This window comes from Octopus sinensis, linkage group LG8 (assembly GCF_006345805.1).
Source record: "Octopus sinensis linkage group LG8, ASM634580v1, whole genome shotgun sequence".
In the NCBI taxonomy this organism is placed as follows: domain Eukaryota; kingdom Metazoa; phylum Mollusca; class Cephalopoda; order Octopoda; family Octopodidae; genus Octopus; species Octopus sinensis.
In genome coordinates this window covers 89,802,958-89,828,859 of record NC_043004.1, presented here as the reverse complement: position 1 = coordinate 89,828,859, position 25,902 = coordinate 89,802,958, and the positions used below count along the sequence as shown (strand labels likewise).

Here is a 25,902-nt window from a genome sequence, read left to right as displayed (position 1 = left end):
AGGTTTTATGCGCTTGTATCGTCTGGAAAATACAAAAGAAAACAGAAAGATAAGGACCAATAAGTAAAACGTGTATGTATGTATGCACGTGTATATGTGTGTGTATGTATGTGTATATATGCATGTGTATATATATTATATATATATATATATATATATATATATATATATATAATTAAAAATGAGGGTGTCTAAAAGACACCAACATGCCGAAATAGCAGTCGAAACACTGACTATAGTACCACGTTAAATGTTCATATCGCACCATGAGGTAATTTATATATATATATATATATATTTAGTGAGGGAAGAAATGGAGCTGAACGAAGATTTTACAAAATTCCTTTAGGGAATTTGCAGCCTTTGAAACATATGTAGAAAATAATAAAAAGGAATTTTGTAAAATCTTCGTTCAGCTCCATTTCTTCCCTCACTAAATATATAAAACTTCAATTATCCGCACTAAGGCACGGTTGCGATACCCCATGGTCGTAACCTCAACCGTGATTTTTCTGTTGTGATTTTTGCTACCCAGGTATCGGTTATAATTTGAATAATCTGTAACAAGATAATTCATTTATCCATTTCAATATATATATATATATATATAATATATATATATATATATATATATACATAATAAAAGGGTAAAACTAATTAATTATTAATTAATTTTACCAAGTAGTGTTCAGTATGTAAAAAGACCATTTACGGTATATTTAAAACATTACGTTATATAATTAGGGTTCAGTAAAATAATTTACTTTACCACACACCGAACTTTTAGAAATAGCAGCCAAAAATTCTTAGCTATAAGAAAAATCTCCCAGACAATGCATATATATATATATAATATATATATACATACTCGTGCATATCCCCATTCACGCGCGCACGCATGCATACAAGTACGCGCACATTCGTACACATGCACACATGCGTACACATACAAACGCGCATTTACATAGCTGCGAATTCTCTTTGCTAAAATATTTCTTCCTTTCGTAACGAAATTTTCTAGCGCCACGAAATGATGAGGTTTAAATAGATCAAAGTGGATTCGACGAGTATCGAGGACTTCATGATTGACGAGGGATTTAAGGATTCTATACTAGAAACGAGAAATAAAATCAGATTACATGGTATACTTTGTTCCATCTCAAAACGCTTACCCAAAAAATCTAGATATTGGCTTCTGGGAAGATGATTCTTCCTTGCAATAGAGCTATGACTGAAACTTTAGGTTATATATATTATTTGAATAAACACCACTTAAATTTTTTTTAATCAAATAATAATGAATTTTTTATTACGTAATTATAGAAATAAGTACATTTACTGCTAATGAACATTTTTTCAGTACAATTAAATTAAGAACTATATATATATATATATATATATATAATATATATATATATATAGAATGGTTGTATACTGTCAATCTAACATGAACGTGACAGTAGGGGATTACACCACCGCTGTTTAGCCCTAGGAAGCATCGGCGTTCCTGATGGCTTCGACACATTCTTTTTCCTGTGTCCAAAAAAAATGTGTCGAAGCCATCAGGAAGCGTTGATGCTTCCTAGGGCTAAACAGCGGTGGTTTAATCCCCTACTGTCACGTTAGATTGACAGTATACAACCATTCTATCGCCCCACCACCGTACATATCTCTATGAGATATTTAGAAATTTAATATTTCTGATATATATATATATATATATATATATATATATATGCGTGTGTATGAGTGTGTGTAGGTGTGTGCGTTTGTGTGAGTGTTTTAGATGTTAGATTTATTAGATTGAAGGTTTTCGAATTTGAGACATAATTCACCACGTTCTGTGCTTCTTTCATATCAAATAATGCGTTTGACCAAAACCAGATTCCCCCAATATACGAACTTGAAAACATCACTAAAATGGGCGCAACAGCTACATAAGTCTTAGGGTTGTTTGTAACAGATTTTTCATTCATCCAGTAATATCCAATTTCATTAAATGTGAATATAGATTTCACTTGAAAATGGAAAGAACTTGAAACAAATTCTTATTTTAGAAATATGTCAAAATTTACACTTTCCGTTAAAGTTTACTGCAAATGGGGAAATGATTCATTCAGAAATTTCTATTTAGAATACTTTAAATCGAATTTTAAATCTTGTTGCAAAATTTTAAATCTGGTTTGTATAGATCAGCCATTCATCAAAAACACATTTTTCTCATTGCTCTATAGAGGACAAATTTACAAAATACTGAAGATGCGCCTGCCCAAAGTACATTTGTATAAACTAAGTTCAACCTGGAAACTTAAAATAGCAGTCCTAGTCTCCAATAACTGTAACTTCTTTTGCATTTCATTAAATTTACCATATAAGTATGTCAGGTGCAAAACATGATTTTCTTTTACTTAGCTTTAACTTATTAGCAAGTGCAAAGACTGTAATCCCTAAAATCTCCACTGATGCATTAGGTATCTCTAAGAGCCTTTGTAAGACACTTCCTAACCACCTAACTTCTATATGAAGAAAATCTTTAAATAGGTGGGGTTTTTTTTTTAAATATAAATTTGTAAAGAGTCGAGAATTAAGAGGCTTTGCTTTAATGGTATTTGTAATTCTGGCGTATATCTTCAAACTTTCATGAAGTTCTTCTTTGAGGTTTTTACCAACAATATGTTGCTAGTTAAAACACAATGTTTTATAAGTACATTGAAACTTCTTTTTTCAGTAAAACTGAAAACTTTCTCTACCTACCTATCATCGCTGGTGCACCATCACATACATTAGAAAGTTGTCTCCTCTTTTAAGTTAATTTTTAATGAATTACCAAAATGGAATTCATCAATAACACAATACCAGAATGATTTATTTTTCAAAACAATAAGAAAAAAATGTTATTGGTAAAAACATAATCTTATAAAAAACATTGTACTACAACTTGCACCTATCGAATAATATTGGTTTTTCATTTACGGCAATGAATAGATATTGCATGATGCTAGCACATTATCTTCGTTGGAGTTATCAGATTTTATGAATGGTTTTATACGGGAACACTTGCTGAAATGTTTTAAAATATTAAACAGTTTTATCTTTTTGTATCAGAGTGCAACACGGCGGTATATACTCATTATGAGCGACAGCTATAAATTCCAATTTCACACAACCAGGCCTTGTATTAGGTGTACGCAATCTGGTACTAAGTCTGCACCTGTTGAAGATACTGCAAATTACTTTACACGGTTTAGGGTTTCAAAAGAAACCCAGATTATATATGAACTACTTTGTTTCGTGCCTGGCTAATTCTGCTGCAAATGATCTTGCGCAGAGGAGGAAGATAATGTTAAATAATAGATCCATGTAGATCCATACTGACTCGGAAATTGTGAGGATGTAAGCTGTAAGTCAGGAGAAAGATGAAAGCTGTGATGGAAATAAGGAAGATCTTGCAAAAAGAACCTCTAATGAAAGGTTAATTCAGTTGACCGGTGAAATGACAAAAATTCTAGAACGCAGTTTTATAACTGAACAAAAAATAATGAACGTTTATAGTTTATTATTATACTGGCACTGTTATTTTAACTTTATTAACATTTCAAACGCTTTTCATTTGATGCTTCCTTTTCCTTTAACTGACCTGACTCAACTTACTGGAAATTTCAAAGGTTGATGCGATGGTTAACTTTTGGGCCCATTTGTTTCTTTCGAACTATCCGTGAGCTGGAAAACTCATTAAACTGGAACACTCGACAGGTCCCAACGATGCCAAATGAGTGAGTATATATATATTATATATATATATATATATATATATATATATTGGAAGGTTTGGAGATGATGTACAGGTATTATATATTAGAAGAAATGAGGTACTATATATATATATAGAACAAACTTACTTAGAAATGGATGCGTGCGTTCTGTCGTGTAATAACAAATTAATAAATAAAACATATGCATATATACATACATATATGTACGTACCTACATCTACATATATGGGTACAGGACACCAAAAAAAAAACGTCGAACACAATGAGAGACGAAAACATAAACACAAAACCAAGGAACTGGATTTTTTCTTAAACAACGAAAAAATAGAGTACAGGACAAATAACACAAGGAAAATTCCCCTTCTTCAGTCGCCATGGTTTATATATATATATATATACTTTTTTTTTATTAAAGCTGCAAAAACATTACAAAAAGTGCTACTCAGATCTTCAGTTCCGGTGCGTCGGGCAGTTGTGATCACAACTACCCGACAAACGGGAACGTGAAACTCTGAGTAACAGTTTTTGCGATGTCTTCGCAGTTTTAATCAAAAAGCATATTATACTACCTTCGGTATTTGGGGTACTATTTTTCCACCTTGTTTTGCATTTATGTGCTTATTCGTGTATATATATATATTATATATATATATATATATATATATATATATATAATATATATATATATATATATATATACGCACACTCACACATACACACACACACGTGTGTGCGCGCATGTTTGTTATTATGTACGTATGTAATGTAAGTGTGTGTGTGTGCACTGTTCGCTTGTTGGTTAGGTCAGCTAAAAACTAGTCATTCCAGTGAAACATAGGTATCATTTAGTAAATATAGCATTTTTAAGTTTCATGCCCAGATAGTACAGTTGTCTGCGAAACCTGAGTTCGCCTTTGTTCTATCAAATAAGGGAGTCGAAAGAAAACGGTGCGAAAGTAAATTCAAAAGGAGGTATTCTGCAATATATAATATAATGTAATCGTGAGACACTGAAAAAAAAATTAACATGCACATTAAAATAAACATATATGAGCGTACAAAAGCACATACACATATATATTTCTCATTGATTTAGTCTGAAGCGGAAGAGCAACGGTAAAAACCACGACTCTTCTAGTTACTGCAGCAGGAAACAGTGCAACAAGATATGGAGGTATGCCCAGCTTATAAAATTGTACGAATGTTTCTAACAGCTTGTACCTCGTTAAAGGCAAAAGTGACGTAGTTGGTGGCATTAAAATGAGCAAAAGATTGTTTATCTACCAAGAACAGGTACAGATCGGCCGTTTCTATTAACAAATTAACAAGTGTTATAGGGCATGGGTTGACTCAAGAAGGATCTTGTACCACGAATTCGAACGACCCGACACCACCTAATTGTGAAATGAACTTCTTAGCCATTGGATTATTCCTACTCTCATAAATGCAGATGCTTACATAATTGGATTTCTTCAGCGGTCACTACTTAAGTACGAGCCAAGCTCTACACACACATCTACACTTTTATTTAATCAGACACTTTTTTACTGTTATAGATTGCCCAAATTTTAACCAACCTTTCAAGTTTTTGTAAGACCTTGATAATAAAAAAAAACGGTTTTGCCTCAATGATGTTAGAAAGACCGCAGTAAAATTTTAAAAATTTAAGGATCAAATGAAGCGGTAATGGAAATTAATGAAATGATTGAAGTCACTCTAAATATCACAAAAATTCCCAGTTCAATTTGAGTTGAGATTTACTTTCTTCACTTTTTCTTAACGTGTGTTATTTTTCACTTTATTTTTATCCATTTTTTTTTTTTTCATAATTCTGTGCTTCCATTTTCCTTTCATATTCGTTCCTTTCATATCTTTTTCCTTTTTCTCATTAAAATCACTGCCTCTCCAGTCAAATCTCTCTTCCTCTTTCTATCCATCTCTTCCCTTCTTTACCCCTCTCTTTTTATTTTATTTATTTATATTTCTTTTCAGTCTTTTGTCAGCTGTTTTGTGTAAGCAGATAAAGGGACAGTTTGTTCTGGCGGCAAAGCAGTGGTTGTGAATTCATCATGACGAGCCCCCTCCCTGAACATTCTGGATTCGCTCGAACCGGAGTAGGCAAGCTACATAATGAGTAACCACGCCTCTCTTGTTAGAAACGGACAGGATGGAGCACTGAACTAATGGAAGGTCAAATCTAACAAATAGACATTGATGGTTAGAATGTGTTTAGTGAAAGAAAGATTAACAGGGGCTTGTTGAAGGTCTCTATGATGTATATGTTCACGTCTGTCTGGTGCGTAGATAAAAATACTGACATCAAATTCGTAATGGGAGAGCCGATTTTATGAACTGGGTACTCATTACCTCCGAAGCCGGGCTTCCACTATCGTCAGTCAACAGGCCGATTGGTAGTTAATAGAGAATGGAAAGAGAAGTAACTAAAGAATTAAAGGTACAGGTTTGAAAGGCGTTGCCATGAGGGATCTCACATAAACGAACTACATATTGCAATTAAGAGAGGGTTGTTAGGGAACACTGTTATTCCAGCTGGAAAGAGTAGGGAGTAATAGTGTGGGAAAATTCATGAAATGAACAGTGACAATATGTAAAATATTATTGAGTATGAATGGAATGGAATGAATGTTTATGTGTTTATATATGTATGTGTGTGTGTGTTGTGGAGAGAAAAAAAGACTTAATGAGTTTGAGAAAGATCGGAAATGCGCGTGTAAGCGGGAGAATAGAGGAGAAGCTGAGAGGGAAACTGCGTGTTGTGTATATACAAACACGGCGATATATCTTTGTATGCCAGGTTTTCACAGAAGAATTGGTGTATGAATGCGTGTAAGAGTTGAGCGCGTGTGAAGGGAAAGATGACAGACGAGAGGATGTACAACGTGGACAGAGAGAATCAAAATGAAAGTGTAGATGAAAGAAAGAGATATTTTACCAGACGACATATCGAATACTTAATGAGAAGTGAGCAGAAAGCATCATTAGAGCCAAGCGACTGCTACTACTGCTGTAGTTACTACTGCTAGTGACGGTAAAATCAATTCAAGACATTTTACATGCATAGGTTGTTTACATTTTCGTAACAACAGTAACAGTATACTTACATGTGATAGGAACAGTCAATATCCAAAATTTATTATAAACTAGCAGTATAACCCGGCCTTGCCCGGGATTAAGTTGCGATTATTAAGCTAACCAAGTTCTTTATTTCAAACCAAACTAAGTAATATAGACGTCAAATTGGGCGAAATCCGTTGAAATTAGTTATATATATATATATATATACATATATATATATATATATATATATATATATATATATTATATATATAATATATATATATATACATATATATATATATATACATATATATATATATACATATATATATATATACATATATATATATACATATATATATATATATACATAATATATATATATATATATATATATATATATATATATATATATATATATATAATATATATATATGTATCTCTCCTTCTTTCTGTGTTTTTTTTCTCTCTGTGTATCTTTCTGTTGAAGAGCGTAGGCTCGAAACGTTAAAGACTTGTTTTATTTATATTTCCTGAGCGCCATACTAATACAATTGTTCGTTTGTTTTCCACCTGCCTTCGTCTTTTGTCTATTTTCATAAAGCTTCCCGTTATATATATATATATATATATATATATATATATATATATATATATATATATATTATATATTTTAGATATATATTATATATATTATATATATATATATATATATATTATAAAGGGAAAGTTTACGAAAATAAACAAAAGACGAAGGTAGGTGGAGCACTAACAAACAAATGTATTAGTATAGCGCTCAGGAATAGAAATAGAAAAAATCTTTTACGTTTCGAGCCTACGCTCTTCGACAGAAAGATACACAGAAAAAAACAAGGAGAGAAAAAAATGCGTGTAGGAGCTAACGATCTATCATGGCGTCCTGACTTATATAATATAATATAAATATATATGGGCAACAGACACGAACACACATACACACACGTACGTAGGTACACCTATTGCATGTTTTGTGCACGCATACATGTTCATAAACAGAAATGAATGGAAAAAATGTTGTTAAATTTGTAAGATTAACACTCGCACAATTTTCACTTTGAAAAAAAATCGGGGTTTTTTTTTGCGTGGAATCAACTACTCTGGCATCGTAATATGCTACAAAACCCTTTTTATGGTCCGTGAAATGGAGTGGGGTGTGGTGGAAGCCTCGCAAATTGTTCCCATTTATATTGTGTAATTCACTGACAAATTGTTATTCACCTCTTTGTTTCTTTGTTGTTAAATAAATGGATTGTCAACAAAACACTTCTGTATTCGGCGTAAAATAAAAACAAAACTCTTTCGCACTCAAAGTAATGTGTGTGAGAGAGGGAGAAAGATGAACGATTTAAAATAAATAAATGATTTAAAATAAAAAATATTGTAATTGTTGTGTGAGAAAGTATATCTACTATGATTATAAAATATAGTGTCTTTCAAAAGCAAAAAACAAAACATTATACATTATATTTTTTATGAACTTCATAACTTACTCTCTCTCTCTCTCTCTCTCTCTCTCTCTCTCTCTCTCTCTCTCTCTCTCTCTCTCCCTCGCTCACTTTGTCTTTCCCGTGAAACTCTCTGCCTCCTTCTTCCACTTTTCTTTATCTTATTTTTTTTGTTAGACGCCATCAAAATAACTAAGGCTGATATTTTTGTGGCTAAAAGCTATGTCTGAAAATAGATATTTACGCTATCCACGGGTGCCTCGGGGAAAAAAATAAGTTGACAAAACCCAGATAGGGTGTTGACAAATGTCCTCCTAAAATTGGAGTGACATGCGTGCTAATTTGTGGACGTGCATAAATTACAATCGCGTACACACACACACACACATCCTCCCTTTTATAGATATGATAACAGCTGAATAATTATAATAATTATAATGGTTTTGATTTAAGTATAAGACCAGCAAATTTTAGATGAGTGATTTTATTGACGCCATTGACCCAAGTACTTAGACAGGTACCTTATTTTATTGACCCTGAAAGGATAAAAGGCAGAGATGATCACGGCAGGATTTGAAATCAGAATTTAAAGAACCCGAAAAAATGTCGCATAGTATTATTCCGATGCTCAATCCTTTCGGCTATAGGCACAAGGCCTGGGTTTTGAGGTAGGGACTAAGGAATATAAGAGACACCACGACAATATAGCAAGGCTTGTCCATTAGTCACTTTGCAACAAGTGTGGACTTGACAGAGAAAAAAATTGGTACGACCACAAACCCGAAGGCATCATCGAAAATAAAATTGTAAAAATCCTATGGGATTTTATGATTCAGTGTGACCATGAGATAGAGAGTAAGATGCCAGACATAGTTTTAATTGAGAAAGAAAACAAACTATGCTGAATCATAGATATAGCATGCCCAGCAGACAACAAGGTATGCGATAAGGAAGAAAGAAAAGTCGAAGGATATAACAGGTTAGCTTGGGAAGTTAAGCAGTTGTAGTCGATGTAAAAGGTAGTAGTAGTACCAATAATTGTTGGAGCCCTGGGAACAGTGAGCAAAAATCTTGAGAAATACGTGGAACAAATAGGGGCTGCAATAAGTGTGGAGCACTTGCAGAAAACAGCACTGCTTGGAACCGCTCGAATACTCCGGAAGGTGTTCAAAAAATAACAGGTGTTACCTTAGTTCACCCGTAGTGAACAACTGACACCGTAGTACATCTCCAGCGTTAGAAATTGTGCAAAGGCAATAATAATAATAATAATAATAATAATAATATTAATATTAATAATAATAATAACAACAACAACAATAATAATAATAATAATTAATAATAATAATAATGATAGTCATTCCAATAGTTGTAGGGGCACTCGGAGCACTAACAACCAAGTTCAAGAAATATTGCAAAGAAAAAAACTGCTCTGTTGGGGACAACTAAGATTTTGAAATTGGTATTTGGATGTTGACTGTCTCCCACAATAATTAACGATCAAGTATCAAAGCTCATAATGTGCGGAAAGAGATCCTACGAGACCTCTGACAGCAGGCTGCTGTCCGCTCTCACAGAATCTACCAGAGCAAACAAGACCGAACGTTCTGAGAAGTAAAGCGATAATAATAATGGTTATTGTCTTTTGACATTAAATCAAAGACAGACGGGTTTATCATAGCAGCCCAGGATCAATGTCTACCAACAAGAAGCTACCAGGCAACATCTTAAAGAACGGCAGTAGCCCAAAACGTCGTGTATGTAAACAATAAAATTAAATTATCGATCATGTCTTCTCCATGTGCAGCCATTTTGCGCCTACAGAGTATCTCAACAGGCATGATAGAGTATATTCACTGAGTAATTTGCAAAAACTTGGACCTGCCACATGATAAAAGCTGATCACATCTCACCCCTTTGGAACTTTACTGTTCAAACTGACAGAAAGATAGATGCAATAAGCCAGAGATTGTATTGAAGGATTTCAGACAAAAATCATGCCCGCCTCATCGATATAAATGTATCTGTCAAGACCTGCCAAAAAATGGGCAAATATAAAAATCTTGAAACAGAAATTGGCATAATGTTTCTACATTATGCCTCAAGACTAAAACAATACCTGTTGTCATAGATGTCCTAGGAATGATAAGGAAATCCAAACATGGAAGAAATTCAAAAAATAATGCTCACATAGGAACTGCTCATATCCTCCGAAAAATATTGTCTATGTAATCCCAAGAACATTTTAATTTGTAAACATTGTCAAATGTACTTTTAAATGTACATAACAGCAAACAACTTTTACACTATTATCATATAATCAAATTACTTTTAAAACAAACTTCTTTCTTATGTTTTGACAGACTTTCTCTAGAACAATACCCTGTGCAAAACCAAAACTACAACACCCTAGCTATAACACCTGATATGATGAGCACCAAGATGGAGGAGAAAAATTTTTTCTGAATATACCAAAAGAGTGAAAAAGCTATGTAGATCCACGCTGAATGCCTCTAAAGGCATCAACTCATGAACTGCAGGTTTGGTTCGCTATTGCGCAGGAGTTGCGAAAGAAATAATTGATCAACGTAGACAAAAAAAAAATGGGAAAATGATGATTGTGCACGAGTGCTTTCGTACTAGAAATGACGTGGCGTGACTTTACTTACCTAGAAATGAAGGTGGAAGAAGATTGGTTAGAAAAGAAGATGATGTTATGAAGGAGAGCAAATTCTTGCATGCCTATGTGTGAGGAATAGTAATGAAAGAGTATTGCAGGCTGCACTGAGTGAGACAGTGATCAGTGACAATGATGAGACTCTCAGGAGTATAATATGTGATCTAAAAGAAAAAAAGATCATCAACTGGAAAGTGAAAGTCTATTACAGAGAGTTTTTCTCGCAAACATCAGATGAAGCTGATGAAGAACCTTGGAAATGGTTAAAACATGGTTTATTTTAAAGATGGAGCCAGAAGGAATAATTCTTTTTGCTCAAGAACAAGCTTTACAAAAACTATATCTAAAAAAATATATGCACTTGGAGCTATTTTTTCCTTTGGTTCCCGGAGTAACTAAGAGCAAAACAAATACTCCACAGAATATTTCCGCATCGCGTGGGGGTATTTCTTTGCTGTATTATTTATCCGTAAATAAGTTATTGATGGTATTTTCATCAACTTGTGGCGCCCTTCTATTTCCTCTCTTACCAATGCAGCTTTTACCGATTTTTGGTCTTACAGTACCTCCATCAACTTTTACTTATGAACAAGACAGGGAACTGGTGGATGACAGTGGTCTTCCCATTGAAACCATGATCCTTATGGTCATCAGGCTTGAGTGATCGCTTCTCCTACCCCCTCTGAATTGTCAGTTTTACTAATCTCCACAAGACAACTTGCTAGAAATATTACAGTGAGCCATTTTACTGACACCTTTTATCTCCGCGGTCACTGAGTTTTGCCATCACACTTGTAGCACTTCACTATCATCTGGGACTCTCACTATCATCAACACTGAACTCTTGATATAGCATGGTTCAGAGGCGATTTTATAATCCTATGGTGTTACCTGTTCTACTTGGTCCTCTGTCCAATATTTTGTGTGAGTTTCTCGTGTTCTCATGACCTCTGAAAACATTTTCACGAAATTCATGATCAGCTGTAAGTCGATGCTTTTTTTAATATCATCGAGCTGGTTCTCACCTTTTGTCACCTCATGTATATTGTATGGATCAACTTATGGTACCGAAACCCTGGCATTAACCAGTATAAAAGACTTCTTGTTACACATGGGTCAAAACCTTTTCAACCTTTATTTCCAGAGGGAAAGAGGTGTGCATATTAAGCTTCAATTTAATATCAGAAAGAACATAATCACCTTGAACCTATTTTCCACGAATTCTTCAGGTAAACAAGTGATAGTCCGTCGTGGGGTCCTAAACTCATTTCTCCTGCTTCTGCTGGATTTTTGTAAGGCCCAACTCGTACTAGTCTCCAACTTCGTTGGTGTTGATTTCTATTGTTGTTGTTCTCCACTTGCTCTTGTTTATGTTGGTGTTGAAAGTGGCAACAGTAGATTGAGTAATTGTGGTATTGTAGTTGCTGCCACTATTATTTGTGGCAATGGTCGGAGCAGTTGGAGGCGTGTTGCTGAATGCGCTACCATTCTTGTTGATAGTAGTATTCCGTTGCCATTAGTACTACCATAGGGTGTTAGTGTTAGTACTGTTGGTAGTATTGTCGGTTAGGGTAGCTTGCTAATGTTGTTGTTGGGTAAGAAAGAATTTGTACCAAACGTAACCCTCGTTACTACTACTATTGATCACTTTAACGAGCAGTGGAGGCTTGCATGCGATTTCCTCCGCCATCTTCACCAACTAGAAGAGGTAGGAACTATTTTTGGCCCCACTACCACCACCAACAGTATTGTCTCCCCACTCTCCTCTCTTTATTGATTCTTCTCTCGAAATACTGTTTCTACAGAAATATTTTTGATATGGTAATTATGGTCGTTTCTAATTTTAATCAAACTATATATTCATTGATATCAAGATTTAATCTTTGTCTTTTCCTGTAAATTTTTTAAAAGACTTCATTTCTTACCTCTCATATGTTGTGGCATGCATATGGATATGTTTGTGTGTCACTGTGGAGTAATTTTTTCTAGTTAACTATCTGCTAAAACTATAGTCTCATTATAAAAAGACTAACGTAGTAATTGTCAAACATTACTGGGTTTATCACTGTTTCCTTTCAGAAATTATACTTTTTACTTTAACTTTTGCTTTATTTCCTTCTTATGTTTCATTTCATCAACTCACCTGACTGCTTGCGTCCCTTACTAACAGACTGTTGGTTATATCTCTCTTTTTGTCTCTCTTATACACTATCCTTTATTTCCCTGTCAATCGATCCAATCTACATCTTTCAATAACACTTTATTTTCTCTCTTTCATCTCAGCATAACCAAGGCATTCTCCTTTCCCATTATTTACAACACCCCTCTCAATGTCTTTGTCTCTCTCCTTCTTTCTCTCTCCTCCCCCTTTATTTGTTTTTATTTACCGATCCATCTCTGGAGTTTTTTGTATCTCTTCCATCTCAGCACAACCACTGCTTTCGCTTTTCACATTATTTCATCATTTAGCTAAAACAATATTGTGTGATGATATTGTTGCATTAATTCGGATTTATTCAGAAATTTATTTTCAGTCTGTGAAGTAATTACTCTTGTGTCATCACACAGACTAAACTTCTGTCTTTGTATATAGCAATTCCTAAATCTTTTGTTAAATCTCTCATTTGCAATATGGGTTGTTTTCTGATGTGATACTTGCGTTCCAGTATGACGTCGGGGGTGATGATAAAATAATAAGATAAATAGCTGAATATTTTTGTATTCATAATCCACGCAACAATGGTACTCCAGTAATTATTGTCGGACTTTCAATCTGAAACGATTCTGTTTGTATTTTAATAAGTAATCTTCTGATACTTTATTTCAGCATCTCGAGGGAAATAAGAATGTTCTGGTGAGCTGTTAAAAACAGTGAAACCAATAAGTTCGATTCTCAAATCTACCTACCCCCCAAAAGGCCGAGTGGGCTAAATTTCACAGTGAGACAACATACTTTTGGCTTCTAAACCTTTATATTCTAACTCATGATTTTACTCTGTTGTATGTTTCCGTACGCAAAATCAATAATTCTGACAACTAATCTGTGTATACCGATATATCTGTAAAGTAGGAGGCGCAATGGCCCAGTGGTTAGGGCAGCGGACTCGCGGTCGTAGGATCGCGGTTTCGATTCCCAGACCGGACGTTGTGAGTGTTTATTGAGCGAAAACACCTAAAAGCTCCACGAGGTCCCGGCAGGGGATGGTGGTGATCCCTGCTGTACTCTTTCACCACAACTTTCTCTCACTCTTACTTCCTGTTTCTGTTGTACCTGTATTTCAAAGGGCCGGCCTTGTCACTCTCTGTGTCACGCTGAATATCCCCGAGAACTACGTTAAGGGTACACGTGTCTGTGGAGTGCTCAGCCACTCACACGTTAATTTCACGAGCAGGCTGTTCCGTTGATCGGATCAACCGGAACCCTCGTCGTCGTAACCGACGGAGTGCTTCCATCCATCCATATCAAATATCAATATATTTCGAAGATGTAATAAGTAATAATAAATAAATAAATAGATAAATAGATAAAAATAAAAGACCCACTGATTCCTTTTCTGCTTCATTTTTCTTCTTAATTAAGTATGGCAGCCTTAACACTGATGTTGGCCATAATTAGATTCATCATATTTTTTTTTTATCTCGTTGAGACGCTTGTTGGGAATGTAACGGGCACATTGTTTTGCCAGAGGCGGTGTTGGGTCTTAGATTTGACACATTTATGAAGAATCTTTAATCGCTTTTCGTTAAATGAAGCAAATTGCAATAAGCCATGTGTTTCCATGAATTTATATACGACTTAACTGTGTCACAGTTTTAAATATAATCAAGGACTTCGCAGAAAAATTAAGTGTGTGTGTGTGTGTGTGTGCGTGCGTGTGTGTGTGCGTGAGCGTGCGTGCGTGTGTGTTCACACACACATACACACACATATATATATATATATACATACATACATACACACACACACATGCATAATCATATATATATGCAAACATTTATACATATATGTAAATACATACACACAGACACACAAATATATACAGTAATCCCTCGCCATATCGCGGTTCACCAATCGCGGGGTTTTTGAAACATAACACCCGCGATAGTCGAGGGATTGCTGTATATATTTGCAAGGTAACTGTTGCATGATCGGGATGTCAGTAACTAAAACCGGCAACGCTCAAAACCTGCAGAGAAAACTAAAACATAAAACAATATGATTTTAACAACAGATATGAAGATATTGAGGTTTCACATTGCGGTTTCACATTGAGGTTTCACATTGAGGTTTCACATTGGGCTCATATCATAATAGTAATGTCATTGCTTCAAGCAGAATTTTGATTGACGTGCATTTAAAAAATAAAACCGTAAATTTTCCAACACACTGTAATTTGTGACAATGTGGCAGTAAGTTTACGTTCTTAATCTTTAAATCCTATTATGGCATATTTACACTCAGTGACAGGGTCGGATCCCCACTATAACAGTTGCTAAAGACTTAACATTAATTATAAACTGTATAGTTCTGAAATTTCACGTGGTGGTTAACTGTCTCAAATGACATAGTTTTTCCATGAGCAATGTACAGGGGTGCAAAAAGGTGAATATGGTTAAATATTGGTTTCAAATTTTGGGTCTAGGCCGGCAGTTTCGGGGAAAGGGTAAGTCTGTTACATCGACCCCTGTGCTCAACTATTAATTATTTTATTGGCCCTGAATTATTTTATTGACCACGGCTGCATTTGGTTTAAAGTTGAAAGAAATGCCGGTAAGTATTTTTCCCGGCGCGTAAACAATTTTGCCAGCTCACCGCCGTAATATGATTAAATATTGATTTCAAATTTTAGTACAAGGCCAGTGGTTCCAGGAGAGTGGGTAAATCGATGGTGCGGTGAGCTGGCAGAATCGTTAGCGCGCCGGGCAAAATGCTTAGCGGTATTTCGTCTGTCGTTACGTTGTGAGTTCAAATTCCGCCGAGGTTGACTTTGCCTTTCATCCTTTCGGGGTCGATAAATTAAGTACCAGCTACGCACTGGGGTCGATGTAATCGACTTAATACCTATGTCTGTCCTTGTTTGTCCCCTCTATGTTTAGCCCCTTGTGGGTAATAAAGAAATAGGTATTTCGTCTGCGTTACGTTGTGAGTTCAAATTCCGCCGAGGTCGACTTTGCCTTTCATCCTTTCGGGGTCGATAAATTAAGTACCAGTTACGCACTGGGGTCGATGTAATCGACTTAATACCTATGTCTGTCCTTGTTTGTCCTCACTGTGTTTAGCCCCTTGTGGGTAATAAAGAAATAGGTACTTATTTTATCGATCCTGAAAAAATGAAAGCAAAGTCGACTCAGAACGTAAAGACAGACGAAATTTCGCTGAGCATTTTGTCCAGCGTGCTAACAATTCTGTCAGCTCGCCGCCTTAATATGGTTAAATATTAAAATGACTAAGAGCAAAGGAAATATTTTATAACATTAAGTTTGGCAGCTTCAATATTGAACTGAAAAACCCACTGAATCAACTTGATGTTTTAATTCTTCTGAAATCGATAAAATACAGTTGTGATTTAATCGACTTCAGAATCTCGGTCTAATTAGAAGAAATTAACTGCGATCAAAGAATATGTAACTGAGATGCAAAATTGACTCTAAATATTAAATACATATTATTAATTATGGACATCACGAGGTATTCTGTCAAGCTTTTGTTTTCTTTTACAAATTATATTTCTCCGTTACGAATAATTTTTATAATTACATTGCTGCAGATTTTGTCAATACTAAAACACTTTCAAACATCGCATTTGTCAAGAAACTCTGAGTAACAAAGTGAATCCTCAGCTTCGAACAAACAATAAAATCTTTTCTCCTCTTTGTGCATCCAAACGAGTATATTATTATATACATTATATACATACACACGCCGACACAGCAAATCACAGACACAGTCGCGCGCGAGCACACATACACACACTAATACACATAACGGATTTCCCGCCTCCATAAGCTGTGCATTTTTGTTGCGATTTATCCCTAGAAGATCATTTTCGGGAATGGAATTTATCGGTTTGGTTCTGATCACATATACAAACCTATATATTTCTTTACTACCCACAAGGGGCTAAACACAGAGAGGACAACCAAGGACAGACAAACGGATTAAGTCGATTATATCGACCCCAGTGCGTAACTGGTACTTAATTTATCGACCCCGAAAGGATGAAAAGCAAAGTCGACCTCGGCGGAATTTGAACTCAGAACGTAACGACAGACGAAATACGGCTACGAATTTCGCCCGGCGTGCTAACGTTTCTGCCAGCTAGCCGCCTTTACATATACAAACCTATAGTTAAAATTCACCTGTAAAAATATATTCAAATACAAGGATTACAATATTTATTAGTTTTATAATGCAATGATGTATTTGTAATATATTGAAGCTATTTGTTTTTGATTATTTTATGTTGAATCAACAATAATAATGCCTCACATACCATTCATAGACAGGCTAAAGTACTATCGAATTATATGCGATCTTTTAGTAGCCAGTTTAGTTATTCAGCTGACAATAAGTCTCTATGACATTTTCGCCGAAGATGACTTTGCCTTTCAACCTTTCGAGATCGATAAAATAAGTATCAGTTGGGCTCGATGTAATCGACTTACTGGTCTTGTGCCAAAATTTGAAACCAATTTGTGTTAAGGAATATAAAGGTGTGCCACGGTCATTCTTGCAAGCTAAGAATGTAATTATATATATACCGAGGTTGGACAAAATAATGGAAACACCTAGCATCATAATTTTGAAATATCTATAAAACCGTCAAAAGCTTGTTTATTTTTATGCTTTTTTTTATTTATTATTAGTGTTGCTTAATATTTTGCGCTAAAATTGCTGTTTCTTTTCAGATATCATCAGAACAAAGGTTATTAAAATTCATTAAAATGACAGATCTATCGGACTTTCAAAGAGGTCAAATTGTTGGTGCTCGTATGGCAGGCGCTAGCGTAACGAAAACTGCCGAAATGTTTGATGTATCAAGAAGTACTGTCTCAAAAGTAAAGAAAGAGGGAAAAACCTCGTCGAAACAAAATTCCAGAAAGAAACCAAAATTTTCAGATTGGGACCATCGGACTCTTACGCGAATTGTTAGAAAGGATCACAAAAGTACAGCTCCCAAAATTACTGCAGAACTTACTAACCACCTCGAGAGCCCAGTTTCCACAAAAACTGTTCGCCAGGAGCTGCACAAAGCCGGATTTCACGGGAGGGCTGCAATCAGAAAACTACTACTTTCAAAAACAAACGTTACAAAGCGTTTAGAGTGGAGTAAAAACTTACAGAATTAGTCCCTAGAGCAGTGGAAGAAAATTATTTTCTCGGACGAGTCATCCATTACCTTATTTCCAACCACCAGCTGACAGGAAAAGCATTGCTAGAAAGATTTTGAGGATATGCTTGATCAGAGCTGACATGGGATTAAGTGAGAAATAACTGATTATAGTTTTGATCTGCTACCATTGATTGACTATACGTAGATATATATTGGTACCATTTTTATTTTCATATCTAGCTTATTTTAATTCTGAGATCATTGTATTTTGAAGTGGCTTATTGAAGCAAAATAAAAGAATAAAAATGCTGAATAATGGCAAAAATGAAAGTAGTCTCATGTTCAATTTTGCTGGCAGAACAAGGAGATATGTAGCTCACGATATGTAACAATTAGTTCTTATAAAATAAAAGAATAAAAAATATCTGCTTAAGCCAGTTAGAATTAAATCAATTAACTCAACTATAATATGAACACCAATATGTTAATTTTAATTAGAGCTAGAATCAAGTCTTACTCTTTTCCATTAAACTGGGTATGCAAGTATAAATTCGTAGTATTGTGTTCAAATATGTTCGAGAAAATATTCAATTAATGGTAGCGGATCAATTCTATATTTTTATGAATACTGTGGGAATTGTTTAGTCTCATATCAAACCTGATAAATCAGAGGCACAATATTTCTAGGTTTTCAGGTTATAGCCTCCTTGTCGTTATGCGTTCTTCTTGCTTAGAGATGACATCGTGTGATCTGGGATACATTTAGCTACTATTTCTAGAAGTCAAGCGATCACACAGGAGCTTAATCATTGGCTCAATATTCTGACAGTTCTTTCTGATTTTGATACGATAATTCTATTTGGCAGAAAAATCATTTCTGATTTGCATTACACTGATTAGAATGAAAGTTGTCAACACGTTAATGTTATTGTGACCAGTTATGTTTATAATTACTGAATTATGCGTACTAACGATAATAGTTGAATAGTAGTCGAATAGTAGCGTGCTCCCTAAATTTTATTGTCTAGCAGTAGAAGCAGTAAAAGAAGGATGAATAAGAGGAAGAGGAAGGGGTGAAGAAGGAGAAGGAGGTGTAGGAGGAGGAGAAGAAGAAGGAGGAGGAGGAGGAGGAGAAGAAGAAGAAGAAGAAGAAGAAGAAGAAGAAGAAGAAGAAGAAGAAGAAGAAGAAGAAGAAGAAGAAGAAGAAGAAGAAGATACGTTGATTGTTGAAGCACTTCTGGTGTTCCAGAAATAGATGTTTTAGTGGAGCACTAAGTTTGTCATTGCTATAATTATCGTTTTCGAATTTCTAAAGATTTACTGAATCGAGAGAAACGTGTTCAAACGCAAAGCAGTGATGCAGAAGAAACAGAGAGCAAGATATTTCATAGAAACTAATGTAGGTCGCACGTGTAAACCCTCGCTTTAGTTAGGATGACGAGAGCCTGAGGGATGCAAGAAGCAAGGCCTACAACACTAAGTATAAGCGAGAGACAGGACACAGCCGACTGCTGAAGGTTTCTATGAAAAGTAATTGAACTGCACACCTATCTGTTTGACATCTTCTTTGACACTATTGTGTCCTAATGGAAGTGCAATACTGTTCATATTTTAAAACGATGCCTGGAAATGGGACAGAATTAAATTATGTCCCAGCAACTACTTTTCCTACATTTAACCGTGGTAAAAATTATTTTAAATTTTGTCGGTTACCAAAAGAAGCAATAGTGACAATGGGAATGTATATTGAATTATAAAAGAATTATAAGTGTGAAAAATACATTTCCTCTACTATTTTTTTTCATTGTTATTTTTGTTGTTTTGTTACAATTATTCTAAATCTAAGTACATCTGTTTGGTTGCACTACAATTGTGAGAGACAAACTGACTGTCTTCAAAGTTCGTTGGCTTCAATGAACATCGTAACTAATTTTGTCTTCATTCCTCCTGAATCGATAACATAACTACCAGTAATATACTTTGGTATTCTATACGAATACAGCCTCTTCACTTACAAAAAGTCTTTTTACCTACACAAAAAATAGTCATCATCATCATCATCATCATCATCATTATTATTATGAGTTTAAATCCCGCTGAGGTCGACTTTACCTTTCATCCTTCCGAAACTGATAAAATATGTACCAGTCGAGTACTGAGGTCGATGTAATCGACTAGCAGATCTTTGCTGTTTGGGTGCACCTGTGGAAATTTAAAGTTTTGTGGAAATTTTAAAATTCGATGTATTAATGTAATTTTCCACGCTGAATCTCAGGGGCTAATTCACCTTTTCCGGAAAATTCTTTTTGTAAAGTTACAAAGGTTTAAAGTTTGATCATTTTTACCCAGTCAGAAAACAGGATTTGGGAGCTGTTCTTTTGTGCGTGACTGCATATTTTATCAACTGCAAACAAATTGGCGGGATTCTGCTTTACGCACGCTATATAATCCCTCATAACTTATTTATTTTTTGGAATTTTCAGAAATATTTTTTGCAAATTTGTTTTTTATACACAGGAATTCATACGATTGTGAAAGAAAAAATTGGTGTGCGATTTAAGTCCTATTTAGCAAATATGTTTAGCACATATCATGACCACCTGTGTTTTAAGCATTTAATAAGAGAAAAATGACCACGTGGGCAAGAGGCTCCGCAACAATTGAAACTGGAAGCTATGTGACTGGCTTTCGATTGGTTAAAATTATCAAAAATTCGCAAACTTTAAAAGCTATTAACTCTTTATTTATCTATTTATGGCGAAAATGAATTTCCTGTCAATGATTACCATATAAAACTACATCAACACATCCAATATGAAATCAATTGGTACAAAAAAATTGAAGAAATTAAATGTGGAAGCCAAACAGTATAGATCTTGACTATCCTCATCCTCCAAATTTTGAAGCCTATAGCAGAAGGGATTATTATTAATATTATTGTTATTATTATTATTGTTGTTGTTGCTGTTGTTGTTATTATTGAGCTGGCGAGACGACAGAATCGTCAGCACGCCGGGCAAAATGCTTAGCGGCATTTCGTCCGTCTTTGCGTTCTGAGTTCAAATGCTACCAGGGCCGTCTTTGCCTTTCATCCTTTCAGGGTCGATTAAAATAAGTACCAGTTGAATATTGAGGTCAATATAATCGATTACCCCGGCTCCATTAAAATTGCTGACCTTGTACCAAAATTGAAACCATTATTATTATTATTATTATTATTTCGTCCGTCTTTACGTCCTGAGCTCAAATTCCGCTTGGTCAACTTAGCCTTTCATCTTCATCCTTTGGAGGTCGATGAAGTAAATACCAGGTATCGCTGGGTCGATGTAATCGACTAGTCTCCTCCCTTTGTGCCTATAATAGAAAGGATTATTGTTATTATTACCGCCGAGTTGAAGTCTGGGGTCGATGTAATCGACTTAACCCCTTCCCCGAACCTGCTGGCTTTGTGCCTAAATTTGAAACTATTATTACTACTGAGTGTAGCGGGAGAAATGGCAATGGTTTGCTTCGTTAATTTACTTATTTAATTCTAATAAAAGCAGGATTCCTCATGGCAGGGTCAATTAAATTAATTATCAACATCTCACAACCTGCATTTTCTACTCCTTTACGGCTTTTTTTTTAATGAAGCTGCAAAAATTCCCGATTCTCAAATTGAACGTCACAACTTGCCGTAGAGTAGCTTTAATTAGAAGTAATTATTTTATTATAATTTGTAGGAATGGAAACACGTGAAAATATGCCATTATGTAGCTTTCTCTTTTATTTTACTCTTGGGTCGTCAATATCTACAATATTATACCTATAACGATCCACCGTGTAGCTTGCTTTAATATTTCAGTAAAATATCTCAATACGCAAAGTAAATGTATAAGATGACGTTTCGTTCATAAAATTAGAAATGTAGTCATTTCTGATATTTCATGACATTAAAAACGATATGCTAATGAACATTCATCGGGTTTATACTCATAAAAACATGGCAAATGTAAATGTAAACACTAAGGCATAAAGCATATTGGCATATAAATAAATATCTAGTGTACAGTAATATTCATTATATATCCAAGTGACGCCTATATATATATAAAGCTCAATTGCATATGTTCAGTAGACATTACTGGATACAATTCAAAGAGGTGAAATTATAATATAGATACATGTATTTTCTGAAAAATATCAAGTAAATAATCTGGTGACATTTTCCCTTTTACTGATGTCTTGTTATTAAATGTGACATGATCAACTACTGGCCTAAAAGTATCTAGTGTATGCAAAGTAGTTTAGTATAACATTTTAGCGTGATTATATGTGTTGGTGTTGTGTCTGTCTGTTTGCTTGTCTATCTATCTATCTATCTATCTATCTATCTATCTATCTATCTATCTATCTATCTATCTATCTATCTGTCTGTCTGTCTGTCTATCTATCTATCTATCTATCTATCTATCTATTTCTCTATTATCTATCTATCTATCTATCTATCTATCTATCTATCTGTCTGTCTGTCTGTCTATCTATCTATCTATCTATCTATCTATCTATTTCTCTATTATCTATCTATCTATCTATCTATCTATCTATCTATCTATCTATCTATCTGTCTGTCTAGCTATCTGTCTGTCTGTCTGTCTGTCTGTCTCTCTCTCTCTCTCTCTCTCACACACACACACACACACACACACCACACACACACACACACACACACGCACACACACATACACTTATTGGCAGTTTCACATGATGAGCGAGTGGCGAAGCTATCTGTTTCTATTCGTGACTACTTAGCACACAAAAAAAAAGTTCACATTTAGCGCAAGGCACGCAGCTAATGATGGGCGCACGTGTACGTGTGTGTATATGTGTGTTTACGCGTCTTGACAGACGGTTTCGTTACAAATAACTAAATTCCCCGAATAAAATATTTGTTGAAAGATATATGTCATACGTTAAAGGCACCACCGAAGAGATTCATAATTACCTTCTCTAAACTTATAGAGTATAAGACATTAGTCTCTGGTTAACTATATATATCTTTACTCTTTCTCTTTTACTCTTTTACTTGTTTCAGTCATTTGACTGTGGCCATGCTGGAGCACCGCCTTTAGTCGAGCAAATCTACCCCAGGACTTATTCTTTGGAAGCCTAGTACTTATTCTATCGGTCTTTTTGCCAAACCGCTAAGTTACGGGGACGTAAACACACCAGCATCGGTTGTCAAACACACACACACACACACACACACACACACACACACACACATATATATATATATATATACATATATTCGACGGGCTTCTTTCAGTTTCCATCTACCAAATCCACTCACAAGGCTTTGGTCGGCCCGAGGCTATAGTAGAAGACACTTGCCCAAGGTGCCACGCAGTGGGACTGAACCCGGGACCATGTGGTTGGTAAGCATGCTACTTACCACACAGCCACTCCTACGCCTATATGTAAAGAATCTACCAGAAAGTATACATGTATATTCACACACAGTCATACGTATGCAGGCACACAGGTACAAATACATGCACAGACTAAAATACAACGTTTCGATAGAACTGATGCCAATTATATACCAGATTTAAAGACCATGGACTACTATATTTGGAACATCGTTGAAAGGGAGACAGCATTGCTTCACTGAAAGCCGCCATTGTCCATGTGATGTTCGAAATGAATAAGGATCATTTTTTGGCAGGTATGTCAACGAATTCTGGTCCCGCATTGAAACAGTCATCAAATCCGAAGGTGGATTCATCATACGTAGATCTTAAAAGAGAGCTTATCGAGAACATGAGCACACATTGTTATTAAAATGAATATCGTTTTTTACTAAAATAGAACTAATTCAGGTTATTACTTAATATGTACTCAAAAACTTTTCGCACCCTGTGTGTTTGTGTGTGTTTGTGTGTGCATGCGTGCATGTGTGTGTGTGTGTATGTATGTGTGTGCATGTGTGCGTGAATGTGTGTGTGTGTGTGTGTGTGTGTTTGTTTGTTTGTGTGTGTGCTTGTGTGTGCATGCGTGCGTGCATGTGTGCGTGCATGTGTGCGTGTATGTGTGTATGTGTGTTTGTTTGTGTGTGTGCATGCGTGCGTGCATGTGTGTGTATATGTGTGTGCGTGTGTTTGTTTGTGTGTGTGCTTGTGTGTGCATGTGTATGTGTATGTGTGTGTGTGTGTGTTTGTTTGTGTGTGTGCTTGTGTGTGCATGCGTGCGTGCATGTGTGCGTGTATGTGTGTATGTGTGTTTGTTTGTGTGTGTGCATGCGTGCGTGCATGTGTGTGTGTATGTGTGTGCGTGTGTTTGTTTGTGTGTGTGCTTGTGTGTGCATGTGTATGTGTATGTGTGTGTGTGTGTTTGTTTGTGTGTGTGCTTGTGTGTGCATGCGTGCGTGCATGTGTGCGTGTATGTGTGTATGTGTGTTTGTTTGTGTGTGTGCATGCGTGCGTGCATGTGTGGTGTATGTGTGTGCGTGTGTTTGTTGTGTGTGTGCTTGTGTGCATGTGTATGTGTATGTGTGTGTGTGTGTTGTTTGTGTGTGTGCTTGTGTGTGCATGCGTGCGTGCATGTGTGCGTGTATGTGTGTATGTGTGTTTGTTTGTGTGTGTGCATGCGTGCGTGCATGTGTGTGTGTATGTGTGTGCGTGTGTTGTTTGTGTGTGCTTGTGTGTGCATGTGTGTGTGTATGTGTGTGTGTGTGTTTGTTTGTGTGTGTGCTTTGTGTGCATGTGTGCGTGTATGTGTGTATGTGTGTTTGTTTGTGTGTGTGCATGCGTGCGTGCATGTGTGTGTGTATGTGTGTGCGTGTGTTTGTTTGTGTGTGTGCTTGTGTGTGCATGTGTATGTGTATGTGTGTGTGTGTGTTTGTTGTGTGTGTGTGCATGCGTGCGTGCATGTGTGTGTGTATGTGTGTGTGTGTGTTTGTTTGTGTGTGTGCTTGTGTGTGCGTGCGTGCATGTGTGTGTGTGTATGTATGTGTGTGCATGTGTGCGTGAATGTGTGTGTGTGTGTGTGTGTTTGTTTGTGTGTGTGCTTGTGTGTGCATGCGTGCGTGCATGTGTTTGTGTGTGTATGTATGTGTGTGCATGTGTGCGTGAATGTGTGTGTGTGTGTGTGTTTGTTTGTGTGTGTGCTTGTGTGTGCATGCGTGCGTGCATGTGTGCGTGTGTGTGTGTGTGAGCGCGTGTAATTCCAGAGAAAATATCTGGAGACACAAAGAATCAAGTCACAACGGGCCAAGCTGCTCGGGAATGCGAACTTCGGATATACCATTGTGATATAGCTCTGTTATCGTCACTCATGAGAATTCTCATTGAGAGCGGCATCAAACAAACACACCATCTCTCCAACGCTCAGCATGTTTACAAATGGTCATCGGTGAAATTAACTGGACAAAGACATTGACTGGATAGGTGATGTCATTTCCGATTTGTAGACACCGTACTCATCATCGAAACCATAGATAACTTGTAAACCATGCAGAAAGAAATGGACACTCATATCTTAGCAGTAAATCATAAAATGAACCGCATGAAACAAAA

At 35.7% G+C, this 25,902-nt stretch overlaps 1 long non-coding RNA gene across 2 annotated transcripts in view; it reads right to left on the bottom strand.

The window, feature by feature from the left end:
- Nucleotides 1–25,902, bottom strand: part of LOC118764622 — a 111,494-nt gene that overhangs the window by 973 nt on the left and 84,619 nt on the right. For both annotated transcript variants that reach the window (XR_005000435.1, XR_005000436.1), the window contains exon 4: nucleotides 1–22. This exon is cut by the window's left edge and continues 973 nt beyond it. This is a non-coding gene — a long non-coding RNA (uncharacterized LOC118764622). The remainder of the gene's footprint in view (nucleotides 23–25,902) is intronic.